The sequence below is a fragment of the Herpailurus yagouaroundi genome, unplaced genomic scaffold (assembly GCF_014898765.1).
Source record: "Herpailurus yagouaroundi ecotype Mexico unplaced genomic scaffold, PumYag 142, whole genome shotgun sequence".
NCBI lineage: Eukaryota > Metazoa > Chordata > Mammalia > Carnivora > Felidae > Herpailurus > Herpailurus yagouaroundi.
In genome coordinates this window covers 30062127-30076442 of record NW_024412397.1, presented here as the reverse complement: position 1 = coordinate 30076442, position 14316 = coordinate 30062127, and the positions used below count along the sequence as shown (strand labels likewise).

Below are 14316 nucleotides of genomic sequence, written 5' to 3'. Positions count from 1 at the left end.
TAAAAGTAAGTATTCTCATTATCGAATTCTTTATTTCTCCTGAAAAGTAGAGTAAGACTGTAAGGCATGGAAATGATACCAGGTAGCCATGAGGTGAAAGGAAATAGACAACTAGTTGTCGAAACACAAGATAAGTTTGCTAAACTTCCAGATTAAAAACAAAAATAGTTACCTAAAGGGAAAAAAAAGTACAAATAATAGCATTGTCACATTTTTGTGTCACAGAACTTCCTGGAATCCTATCTTTTGGCAAAATAAAGGAAAAGAGAGGTAGATCTGTCCCAAGACCAGTGATTAATAAAATAGGCTGCTGGTGAAGCTGATGGTTCTAGAAGAGCATTCCCATCGTTGGGTTGAGATGGGAGCAGATCGGCCCCACAGAGTCATTACATTTCAGCAGCTCTACTAGTCTCATTCTGTCCTTTCTTCTCTGGGACTTGTCTTTACTATTGTTCTGTACCTCCTTCCTGTTCATTTGGTATCTGTCTCTCCCCTCCAGTTTCTCCTCTCTTACAGTGCTGCTTTTAGAGATAGGAGTTCTAAGTATTGTGAAGTTTCCCCTAAGAGCACTTAGGCTGCTGCTCTGTGCTGCTAAAAAAATACCTCAACCCTTTCATTTACAGTGTGTTATTGTAGAGCTGATACTCAGCTATGTTATTGTCCTCTGTAGTCCTATGTGGACATCTCCACCTATGCTTTACTCCTCGCCCATATGTAGAGAAAGTAATGCTTACCTTGCCTAACTCAATTTACCTCCTGGGAGACTCAGAGAATCCAAATTTATATATCAGTGCACACGTGTGTTTTTATTCATCCATTCACCAAACATGTATGGAGTTCTTACCATGTGAAAATGATCTGAAAGTAGAAAAAAATACTCTATGAATATTGTGATTCTACAATTTAGTGTCAGGCTATATATATGTGTTAGGGGTGGGTAGGTGGGAATCTATCGCACCAGCTTTTTTGTTGTTGTTTTGTCCCAACATGAAACAAGCTACTAATAGACTGAATATTTCAGTTTTCACCCATTGTATATATTACATTCAGAACATAGTAAGCAAGAATACTTGTTCTTTGTGTTTCCCAAACCTACAGAAAATGATAGAGAGTGAAGGGGAAGTAGGTGCATAGCAGCTGGGTTTTCAGTAAAGGAAATGATCACTTCGTTCCTCATGGAAAATAAAGCCCTGTAATCACAGCATTGCCATGCTAAGTCTTCTAATCCACACTTCTATCTACCTCAAGGCTGGAAATGCCTCCAATGAATCAATGCTTCTGAGAGTTCCATAGAGCCACTCCATCTTGAAATTAAAGGTTTGACAAAGTACATTCAACTGGATACAAAGAATGATGCACATCCTTGAGTCCTCACAGTGAAGAAAGTACTTCTCCCTGCCTGCTTACCTCACCACTACAGAAGATTGCATGCCAGGAGGAAACCCCAGAGCTTCCTTACTCCATATGTATTAGTCACACTGGACACCGTTCTGTCACTAGTGACTCATTCTCATTCAGAGGCCAGATTCTCCCATCAGCTATTTGCTGGTGCTGCCAATCAATTTCCATAACCTTCTTTCAAAATCAATGGGCAAGATAAGCATAAATATTCAAGAGAAGAAATGAGCAAGCACAGAGGTAGTCAAGGCTACCTGTGCCTCCAAGAGTGCAATAGAAATTCCTCACAGATGGGCATTTTGAACAATTCTGTGTAGAGAGAACAACCCTGGTGTTCTGATCCACCAGAGCTGGATACTGGGTTTGAATTACCTACTCTCAAAGAGTGCCAGTAAAGCACTTGTTAAGCCAGAATTAAGGATATATCACCAACTACATAGAATTTCTTCCCTGCATCTATTACACCAAGGCAATTGGGAGTGACAAACTGTTCAGGGTAATTTAATGCAGACACTTACTGAACTAATTTATGCTCTAGAGTCTGTGCAGTCAAAAGGGAGTTGTCTGGCAGGGAGATATGAAACATCCTGTAGTTTGGTCAGAAATTCCAAATGTCAAATCTTGACTTTGGAGGTCTGCTTTCTGAGATTTTCTTACTTTCTGAGCTTTACAACCTATGGACACTGACATGTTATACAACTATGTGAGCAAACCCTCACTAAAATCAGAGTACACGTGAAATTATGGTTTTGCTGACAGAGCTGCTTTACTCTGGCTTTCAACAAAACTCTACGTACTTCTCTCACCTTAAATTATCAAAGCATCAGTGTCACCTTAAGTTTCTGTGATCTGCCAGACTTGGGTTCAAATCCCTGCTCAGCCATTTGAGAATTTTTGACCCAGGACCTATTACTTAACTTCTTGGTCAAATAAGATAATCCTAATTTCTATCTCCTTCAATTTTTATGAGGATTTAATTAGGTAACACATATAAGGCAATCGGTAAAGTATCTGGCGCATAAGCACTTAATAATACCTGTTGTGATTATCTCCATTATTATTATTTATAATGTTGCATTTTCAGCCTGTAGTGAACTTAGGGTTATATAACATTACAACCTCCAATTTACAAGGTTCTTTCTCTTCTTCTACTTTGCTACCTAAAGATAGGTATCTATAAAGAATTTTAGCTAATCAATAAAATATATTAAAATAAAATATATTTTTCTGGAGCATGAAGAATAGACATATTTCCAAACAAGTATATGCAAACCAATTCTAACATTTAGGATGCATATAAATAATAAATTCCTCTTGACATTATATCCGAAATCATCCTAAACTGTAAGTTGTGCTTATATAGAAGAGATAAAATCTTGTCTACTTCTTTCCTGGAGCTCTTTATTTCAGGGGTATATCCAGAGTTGATCCAGATCCTGTGTAAAAAAATGACAAATCTGATCTCTCATGCCATAAGGATAGAAGGCTGGTGATGTAGAGAGCCACATAATTCCCCAATAGCCCATTCAACATGTAGGTTTGGAATGTTCTTGGGCCCATTCATACACATACCAGCGAGCTACCATTCATTCATCTCAACCTGTAATGCATTTCAACAGTACTCTCATTTGCCAAAAAAAAAATTCTCCTGTGATTTGTTCTATGATTTCATATTCAATTAAATTAAATATATATGGAATAACCTAGGAAGGAAAGAAAGATCCTGGTTAATTGGATTTTCTGTTTTAGCAGAGGGTTAAGTAGAAGACATTTTTGTTTTTAATCTTTTGTTTAAATGTATGAGCATGCTTTCCTCCTTAGGACTTGTAATATTACCCAACAACTCACTTTGATTTTTTGTAAAGTGATAGGGTAGGAGAAGATTATCTCCCAAGTCCTTTCCATTTTAATATGCTGTGAATCTGACATCACTGGATAACCTAATAGGGGTGAGAGGGACCCCAACATGTGCTCTACAGAACCATGCTCATTATAAACAATGCTTCCATAATAGTTTGTTTAAAATAATACCTTAACTAGTTTCTCTGCAGCTAGGATGACAACATAGTAGTGGGCAAAAGTTCAGACATGGGTCGGCTGAGATGTAGAAGGTCACAAGAATCTAAGAATGCTGGGTTTGCCAGAGCATCAGAAAACAATATCTCAGGAGAACAGCTCACATTAGAGATTTCCTCTCAAGCTTCTGCTCAGAGGATCAGCAGAAACACTTTAATGCCTTTGCTGTGACTTCAAAAAGATACAGTGAGTCCTTTAATCTGCAATTATATGATTAGCAGTAATCTGAAACCAAAGGAAAGATTATCAACCATTTGGATTTTATTTGCAGCCTAACTGCTGCATAACAGTCTTGTTCGACTGTTAACTGCATCTCAACGAAATCAGCCAACAGGTGAATTTCATGGATGTTTTGATTCTGGAGGGGGATGGAGGAAGTGGAAAAGGTTTAGAACTGATCCCTGCTGACTCTATGCTGAAATACTGGATATTTACTTTGAAATCCACCATTCCTTGGATGCTTGTCATGGTTCATAAAAGAGATTGACATCTCCATTATCTCTGAGGTGCCTGTGTGTAATTCCTATTAGTGTGAGCAGGACTTGCAGCAGCACAGAAATTTGAGACTATAGTCTCCTGTCCTGCTCTAAAGACTGATGTTGAAAATAGGTTTTCAGGTAAACTGTAAAAAGGTCAACCTAACCATCTAAAGATTTGGCAAATGGTTTTCTACCATAGGTTCAGGATGTTTATGTTAGAAAGAGAGGTGGAAGCAATTAAGTACAATTCTCTCAACATACGGATGAGGGGAGTGAGTTGTAGAGGTGGTATCACATTTTCTCAAAGCCATGGAGCTAGGAATATGTGGGAAGCTGTGACTATACCCCAGGACTTCTCATTTCTCTCCCAGTGCTCTTTATCCTCAGTGTATTATTTGACCTTACTAGAAATTTAAGAATCTAATTACATAACTCCAAACAAAAAAGTACAATATGATCTTCTATTTCTGAAAATCTTGAAGTAACAAAGACTGGCCTTGACCTCCTACCATAAACAAATTGAAAACCAGACAAAATATATAAAACAATTGTTTTGAGAGATTGGACAGCCAGAAGTTCAGAACTGTAAACCCCAAGAGAAGAAACAGTATAAGCCCCACTTCTCTGAAAGTGCTGGGAATCAGAATAGAGCCCTAATGGCTCATAAAGGCAAAGAGATGGAGATCAATGATGAGGGAGGCTGGGGCATCTGGAAATTGCAGATCAGAGTTTTGAGAAGAAGGGGAATAAAAAGTCCAGAAATTCACATAAGATTGCCTTGCTTGGTACTATGCTGCACATTTACAGAGTGAAATTTCAAACATCCAGGTGAAGTAGAAACAAAGTTATATCTGAGAAATTCTCAGAGTTTACATGGAGTAGAGAGATTTTGGGCACTGACAAGCCAGTTCTGTTCTTGAATGTTCTGTTCCATTTTTTTTTTAACTTGTCTCCGTTTGTGTAAATTGTATTCAAGTATGCTCAAGTTTACTCAATTCTTTCCTCAACTTGGCTGGGTCTGCTGATGAGCTCATCATCTCTACTACTTTATCTTCTAGTTGCAAACTTTCTATTTGTCTCTTTATTATAATTTTTGTATTTTGGCCAGAATTTCTCTTCTGTTTATATATTTTACCCTCCTTTTCAATTAGATCTTTAACATTTTTTGAAGTCCCTGTTTTATAATTCCAACATGAGTCATCTCTGATTCTGGTTTTATTGATTGCTATGTCTCTTGATACGACTTTTCTCTCACTTGTTTGTATGGTCCCAGTTTTAAATTGAATGCAAGACATCTTGTGTATGACAGGAGAGATTGAGGTAAATATTATTTATACTCAGACATTGATATGCTTCAAGTTCCTCCAGAGATTCTTTGGACTTGGCATGTGGGCTGGATTCAATGACCCTTTTTCTCACTTCTATTTTTCCCTGGAAGCCATGGGTCTTTACCTATCCTGGGAGCAAAAAGTTTTTTTTTTCCCTGACTGCAGTAGCTTAAGTCTTTTGAAGGAAGATCAGGCGGTGGACCTTCATCTATTTCCCACAGTGGCAACCAATTTTCTCCTTCACACCTGCATGACTTAGGGAGTCTTTCTCTAGTCTCTTGCTGTGCTCTGAATCTTTCTCATGAACACTAGGTGGAGGTTCTTTTGAAAAGAGTCAGGAAATGAATATAAATCCCTACACTCATCTGTAGCCATTTGTTAACATTTTAGCTGATTTTTTTTCTTACCCTCTTAAATGGAGACTGTATCTTCTGCCTGCACACTGCCACAGTTGGCAGAGTCAGGTGTCCTATCTATATTAGTAGAGTGAGGGGAATGATCTATCCTTGACCTCAGGTTGTTTATTCATTGTTAGTATAGCAGAAATGAAATTTCCTAGACAGTGCAATACAGCAAGAAAAATAAACACAAAATATTTAGAAAATAAAAAATAAAACTAGCACTATACATTTAAAATAGTATTGAAATGTAGATAATTTTGAATATTCTACAGTCAGTTATTGGTTTGTGGATGTAAATTTAGCAAAGCCACTCAATATATGGTCATTATATAAAATCATTCATCTTTCATACCAGCAACAAATTATAACAAAATAAAATTTATATAATTTCTAATTGTTGTAAAAACTGAATATGTAGGGTTGAATTTAATAAAAGATGTTCATGGTGCTGTTAGAGAAAAATTACATTAGTAAGGTCAATTTTTATGAATTGAAAGACTTGATATTGTCAATGATTTCAAATGATCTATAGACTCAATACAATCTTAAAATTGTCCAAATGCTTTTATTTGTGAAAATTTAAAGTCTGATTCTAAAATACATGGGGAAATGCAGAGCACCAAGGATGGTCAACACCATACTAAAGAATAATGATATTGAAAGATGTATATCAGACATAGGTCTTTTAAAAAACTAATTAATAGTCTGGTATTAGAGCAAGACCAAAAGACTAATTATGCAGAATAAAGATCCTGGAAACAAACCCATACATACATGGTCACTTGATTTATGTTGAAGATGATACTCTAAATAACATATAAAGAATTGTCTTTATATTGAGATGATTTTCATTTCACATCAGTTGTAAGATATAATACAGAAAGATACTGTAAGATATAATACAGAAAGATTCATCTGATGCTAACACACAGAAAACTACATTACAATATCACATTTAGGATATTGACATTAACATATTCAAAACACAGAACATTTCCGTGACCACAACGACCTCTCCTATTACCTTTATATAGCCACACATACTTCCCTCCTGCCCCTACTTCTCATTCTAAACTTCTGGCAATCATTAAGGTGTTCTGCCCTTCAATAATTTTATTATTTCAAGAATGTAGGTAATTAGAATTATATAGTATATAATCACTGGGGATTGGTTTTTTTCATTCAGCATAATTTTGTAGAGATCCATCTAAGTTGTTGCATGTATCAGTAGTTTGTTCCTTTTTGCTGCTGAGTAGTATTCCATGAAATGGATGAGTCACAATTTGTTTAGCCAATCACCTACTGAAAGACACCTAGATTGTTTCTGATTCTGATATTTTATGGACAACGTGATAGTACTTTAGTGCAAATGGAGAGAGGTGAACTTTAGGTATGTTTTAGAATTTCAGGACTTGACAGTGCATTAGCTATGGGAGCTGAGGAAAGAGGTAACAACTGTTAGTTTCATAAGCACCTGGAAGAGGAACTGCCTTTGATGTGTAGGATGGGTGCTACCTCTGAATTGTGTAGACAGAAGGAAAATCAGTTTAGGAGAAAGCTCATTACCATACTATAATTTTCTAGAGACCATTATCACTAGCAGATATTATCTTATTTGTTTATTATTTGTGATAAGCTGAATGAGAGCAGGACCTCAACCTGTTTGACACCTGGTAGGTGTTGAATATAAATATGCAGTAAATGAGAGCTGCTGGAAACAATCAAGCCAGAGGACATTTAAGCCCATAGACTAACAGGTATTACCAGGGGTAGTAATACCTACACTACACATTTATGAGGGCTACTAGAAATACATGCAAATTTCTTGGCAGTATTTGGCACATAGTAGACACTCTGTGAATGATAGCCAAAATTATCATTTCCACTAATATGTGATAACTGAATAGTTTTGTCTTCTCAGCAGCACTTGTAAAGCATCACACCAGCCACTTAAAGGGAATATTTGGTCAGAAGGAGATAGTGTTGTCTTTTACCAATAAAAAAATTATATCTTATTATTTCATCTTTATTTAACTAAACTCAAATATGTTCACTTTTCTTCTCCTGAATTCAGTCAGACTAACAAAAACATAGGCTCATCATAATAGATATCAAAAATATTAAGTAAGCAAAAAAATAATGCACAGAGGACTAATGACTGAATGCTGGCATTGAGATATACAACAAAGTCACAACAGCAGAGCAGTTGTGCTTCATGTCATGTGCTCGGGGCCCCGCCCATTAGGCCTAGGTTGCCCATATCTGAACTGTGTTCCTTCCTTATTCCATTGACTTTCTGCTTATTAGATGCTGATAACTACATTTTTTTTCAGTTGCTTCACATTCATTACAAGGCCAGCGTTATGCTGGATGGGTGTGTTATTTATAGGCTGCTCAAAGGAAATGAAATGGGCAATTTTGAATGTTGTGGAGCATCAAAGCAGGGCTGTGTATGGCTGAACTTTTGCTAGGAGTCTTATCTTCTGCATCATAATAATCATGATTTACTTCCAAGCTTTCTGAATGATTCCATGCAGATCTTAATGCAGGCACTTTATTTTTTGCCATCCAGATAGAAGTCATAATTCTGAGGGCATATTTTTTTTGTCTGCCTTTGCCCTCCCTTTATCATCACCCTATATCTGGCCCCTTCAGCTTGTTAAAGGTTTGCTTTTGAAATGGAGGTCGGGGCATGGTTAAAGCATTTGGAGAAAATCACGTTCTCTCTGCCCTAGAAAAATATAGCTCTCTAGGAGGAGGGAGAAGCTCTCTGGAGACTACGTCTTTGAATTCTGGAGGGTCGCATGTTTGAAATGTTAATACAATTTTATGGATGAAAATTTTACCTGCAAAACATTTCTAAAATATGTGCCTGTCAAATATTCTTTCCCCCCAGGGATAGTCCTTCCAACACATCAAAGGCAGCTCCTCTCCCAGAGACAGCTCTCTGCAGTGGGAGAAGTGAGACCTTCCATCATAAGGCTCACAGTGTTCAATTATTGTACAGTCATAATTATCCATTTGGGGAGAGGAGACACAAAGAGAACAGTCCAAAAAGCATCACTTTCTATAAAGCATTTTTAACAAAATATTTGTACTACACCTTTGTGATCTTGGAAATGTCAATCTCTCTGGTTTAGATCAAAATATATTCAGTCACCCCCTCCCCATTCTTATATAGACCTGGTCAACATAAAAATACAACACCTATTAACATGGAGAGAAGAAAATCTATAGAAAATAGCCAAGACATCCTAAAATACTAAAATAGTGGTATACTAGACTAATGATTTTCAAACCTTAGTGGGCATGGCATCAGTATCATTTGTACAGAAAGGTCACAGGTGATGGATGCTAATGCTGCTGATATCGGGACTATACACTGAAACCACTGCACTGGGGTGAAGACCTACATCCTGTTCCTCTATAATTCCTGCTGTTCCTGTAGCTCCAGTGTGGTGGTTCCTGCTCTTTGTTAGTACAGGTATTTAGCTTTTCCTGGGAATCTCACATGGGTTTTCACTAGAATAAACTTCAGTAAGTCTCTTTTGCTTTTCCCCAAAACTGACTAAAGTCCAAAAGATGTTGAATTCTTTTTCTTTTTTTTGAAGGCGTTTCACTTATAAAATACCTACTGTGTGTGTTGTGTGGTTAGAGACAGGGTATGTGCTGTTATGGAGTTTATTACTCAATCCTGTTTAGGTTTATAATCTTCTGGGAAGAAATGTTGCTGCCTCTTTGAGAGTCTCTTTTCTCCAATCTCTGGGGTCAAATTCAAGTTGGAAGTAATTCGGTAGTAACAAATACATTTATGTCAAGGCAGTAAGAAGGCAGAAGGGTCAAGTAAATTTGTCTGGAGGGTTTGAGAAAAATAATTCTTAATCTCTGTCTTCATTCAGCCCTAAGCCTATAAGATAGAAATTTCTCCAACACTTCCTACCCTCTGGGGTAATTTGTAGGGAAAAGTGCTGCTGTTACTCATTCCTTCACATGAAGAGAGTCAAATTTTGAACTGCAGAGCTGATGAGAACCTGAGGCTGATAATCAATGTTCTGTATTTCTCTGCATCAGTTAGCAGAGGTTGTGGATCTTGCATTCTGCTCATGTTTAGGGGCAGGGGCAGCAAGAACTTCCTTGACTCTGCAAAGGCAACTCTCCCTCTTGTGACTCCTAATAGCTACACTAGGAGTGTGGGGTTGGAGAAAGTCCCTATGTTGTGACTCGGATCAAACCATGCTCTGCAGTCTGGTTTTATAAACAAAGACTCTATAATCATTGTGACCTTTTTTTCTGGTGCATATGTCTCAATTTGTTCTAGGTACAGCTGGAAAAAAACAATCTTACTAAAAACCCCATCTGAGAGATGCGGGCAGACTATTGCACTGGTAGAATTGGGGCTGGCAAATATTGAGAGTTAAGCTAGAAAGAAGCCATGTGGAGAGGTAGCTTGAGTCCAAGCACATAGGTTCAAGTAAGGAAAAATGAACAAGCACAAGGCAAATGATATGAGTAGTACCAGACTGGAGACTGGAAATCTAGGCTGGATGTCCAGGGGATGGCAGCTCAGTTCTGGCATCAAGAGCATGAGTTGCCTGAGAAACATGAATTTTAAAGAATTGTGGCTGCGGCTAAAGCTTAAGACAGCATAAATGTTAAGTGACAGCCTAGAGGTGTGGGGAGCAATGGGGTGTGGAGAAGAGGCAAGATTCAAGAATGAAGCCCACATGACAATTTTTTTCTTGCTGTTCAGTAGTGGCTTAAATTTGGTTCATATTTGCGATGATTTCTCTTTCTTAGCACCAACTTTTTTTTGTTCTCTTTTTCTTTTATTAGGTGTTTTTTTTTTTTTTGAGACAGAGCAAGAGTTGACTGCCAGGTTCTAACACATTGCTAAAAGTTGTAGTTTGCTTTTTAAAATCTCCTAAAGCTAGGCCAAAAGTGGGTTTTTTAATGTAATTTGTGTGTTTGCTTGTTTTGTGTGTATGAGTGAGAGTGAAAGTGGAAAAGCAATATTTTCCTAAAACAACCTAAGGGAAGAAATCACTGGATACAAATTATTGATTGCATGCCCCCCTAGTGGGCTTGTTATCCAATTGACAGTTTGTCCAAGATCACAAATTAATGCTGTATCTTCTAGGAGAAATATGATATTCATTCAATGTTGAGTAAATCCATATATTAAAGCCAAACATTGATAAATAATGTAGGCCAATAACCCCCAAAAAGGCATATTTCCATATTTCCTGGAAGGGTGACAGCATGCTACTATTTTTAATGGCTCTCTCTATTGCCATCTCATATGTGTGAATGATGTTTCAGTGGTTAAGGTTCTGATTTATTAATTAGAATGCAGTTTTCAGTGTGCTAATGTTACCCTGAGTTGAATGATAAGCACATATTTTAAATATGAGGTTTGGCAATTGCACAATATTTTAAGTTGAATTGGAATATGTAAAGGATGAAAATCTCTCAAAGGTATAGAGGATGCGGATCACTTCCCTGTGTACTGGCAGTTTAAAAACAAAATTAGCATTTGTTTTATCAAGAATGAAACAGAACAGGGTATTACTGTAAATGCAACTTGTTTTTTTTTCTTTGCTTGGAGACCTTTCCGTCTCTTCTGTCCCCCTCCACCCAACTAAAACTCAGATATTTTGAAATATGTTACTTCTCTGTGTTCTCTCTGGGACAGCAGCATGCAAGGGTGTTGTCTATGTACACAAATAACTTTCTTATGTATCTTTTCTAAGGGAAACCTGCTATCTAATTCTTTCTTAATTGCTAATCTTTCTTATATCCTAGAAAAGTCGTCTATAGAGGCTACAAAGGCCAACCACTTTAAGTGTGTGTGTGTGTGTGTGTGTGTGTGTGTGTGTGTGTATGTGTGTGTGTGTGTGTGTGTAAGTCCATAGTTATTTCAAGTCCAAAGTTTCTAGCCACCTTCCATTTGTTTTTCATGGTTCCCCAAACCCTAACATGAGTCTCTCAGTTTGGTAACATAATACATTCAAAAATGGGAAAAGCCTGTAAGATAGGGGCTGGCCCTGTTCCCAGGCACCAACTTCTAATGGAGTGCTTAAGTATGTGAATGGATTAGCTGCTCATTGGTTGTCCTTGAATTATTTGTACAATGGGAAAACATACTGTCTTATGTCAGTATGATATAAAAAATGAAGATAGGGGTGCCTGGGGTGGCCTAGGTGGTTAAGTGTCTGACTTCAGCTCAGGTCATGATCTCGCGGTCCATAGGTTCGAGCCCCACGTCAGGCTCTGTGCTGACAGATCAGAGCCTGGAGCTTGCTTCGGATTCTATGTCTTCCTCTCTCTCTCTGACCCTTCCCAGCTCATGCTCGCTTTCTCACTCTCTTTCTCTCTCAAAAAATAAAAATAAAAAAGGATAGATACTTTTTTTAAAGAGAAGTAAGCCTTTCTTTCCTTGTTTCACAAATAAAGTTGGCTGAATTGGTTGCTTTTGGTGATAAGTCAAAGAGACAAAATCCCATATCCTCATCTGATTCCTCTGACTCTTCCTTTGCTTCAACCTTGGCTGGGGCTGCAGTAGCAGCAGGTGCAGCACTGGTGGCAGTGGCCACGGGGCAGCAGCCACAAATGCAGATGGATCAGCCAAGAAGGCCTTGACCTTTTCAGCAAGTGGGAAGGTATGACCAGTCTCCACAGACAAAGCCAGGACCCGTTTGTATCCATTGATGATAGAATGGGGCACTGATGCAACAGTCAGGTAACTTATCTGCAGGCATAGGCGGGCAACATTGCGGACAACCTCCAGGAAGGGAGAATGCAGGGTCTCCTCTGTGATGTCAAGCACTTCAGGGTTGTAGGTGCTGCCATTGTCAAACACCTGCTGGATGATCAGCCCAAAGGAGAAGGGGGAGAGGTTCAGCATGTTCAACAGTGTGGCTTCGCTGGCTCCCACTTTGTCTCCAGTATTAATCAGCTGCACATCACTCAGGATCTCAATGGTGCCCCTGGAGATCTTAGTGGTGATGCCTAAATCCTGGAAGAAGGAAGTCTTCTCAGGCCCCAGACCAGTGTTCTTGGATGGCACAGTGACTTCACATGGGGCTATGGCACCAGAACAGGTGGCAGCTGGCACCTTTTTAGCCAGCAGCATGTCCCTGATCTCAGCGGGGTCCTCCTTGGTGAACACAAAGCCCACATTTCCCCGGATGTGAGGCAACAGTTTCTCCAGACCTGGGTTGTTCTGTGGATGGCCTTGTGCATCATGGTGTTCTTGCCCATCAGCACGACAGCCTTCCTGCGGAGGGACATGCAGATCTGCTGCATTTGTTTGGAACCCACGTTGTCTGCTCCCACAGTGAAGCATTTTGGATAATCGTCCACAAGTTGAATGATCTTAAGGAAGTAGTTGGACTTTCAGGTCGCCCTGTCTTCCCTGGGCATCACGGCGGTGCGTCAGGGATTGCCATGCAGGGTTTAAAGACGATGTCACTCTCACAAGGATGCCTGGAGAGAGGAGGGCTAGGATAGATTACTTTTAATGTTTAGGTTTTATTCAAATGTTTTATTTATTTTTTCTTGCCTCTTAAGTTCTGAGCAAATGACAATAAGAAACATGAGTCCAGTCAAAAGTAGGAACATCCTAACTGCAGATTTGTAATGACTGGAATTGTGAAAATGGAGGTAACAACTCCTCCTTTGTACACACTGTAGGACAGTTGAGGAGCACTTCTGTCTCCAAGCATGGGGATAGTCTTGATGCTTCCTGGGAGTTCCTTTTGTACTTTTCCTGCCAGTGTAATTAAATGATCCCTCAGTCTCCATTCATGTGGAGGTTCGAATGAAGAACAACACAAACCACCTGACAATGGACATGGTCTTTGAAGAGAGCTCAAAATGTCTCTCTATAAGCCAGTCTTCAAACCACTCCTGCATCACTCCACCAGCTTACCATCACTCTTGGGTTAAAGAAAGGCAGATGATTTAAAGCAGCCACTCATTGTTGCTATTTTGTCTTTGGTCTGTGTCATTTAGTAAACAGGTATTCACACATCTATGCCTCAGTATCCCTCAAGGCCAGTTCAGTGTCCTTCTCATTATAGCCATGAAGGTTTCTGAGGATAATCCTGGGTTACCAATAGAAATTTACGTGTTCTTAGTATTTTCTATGTAAGGTATCAGAGGTATATGTTACTATTTCCGATAATGTTAAATTTTTAAACAAGTGCCTATGCTTGAGTGAACAATTATTTTCTATTTTGTACCAAATATATTTTAGGATGAGTACCTTTTATTTAAAAGCAGGGTATTCAGTTAAATATGTAACTGAATATATATATACACACATATAAATGTGTGTGTATATGTATGTATACATATACATATATATTTCACATGTGCACATACAGACACACAAAATTCAAATGTGTTTCTTGCCCTAATACCAAGAGTCTCCACTTTGGTGTTTTCAGGAATCTGGGGAGTGAGTGCTTATGTCCAGCTCTTAGCTTTTGTAACAATCAAGTATGCTTCAGTCTTTGAAATCTGGACATGTTTTCTTTTTAGGTTTTTGTAGCCTCCAAGCTGTCTTTCTTCTGTCTGCTCTATCTACACCCTACAAATTCACAAAATTTAAGAGGCAACGGCGCTCAAGAC

At 38.5% G+C, this 14316-nt stretch overlaps 1 pseudogene; it reads right to left on the bottom strand.

Annotated features, from left to right (window-relative positions):
* Positions 1-13156, bottom strand: part of LOC121032707 (60S acidic ribosomal protein P0-like) — a 44597-nt pseudogene extending 31441 nt beyond the window's left edge.
* Between the last annotated feature and the right edge of the window lie 1160 nt (positions 13157-14316).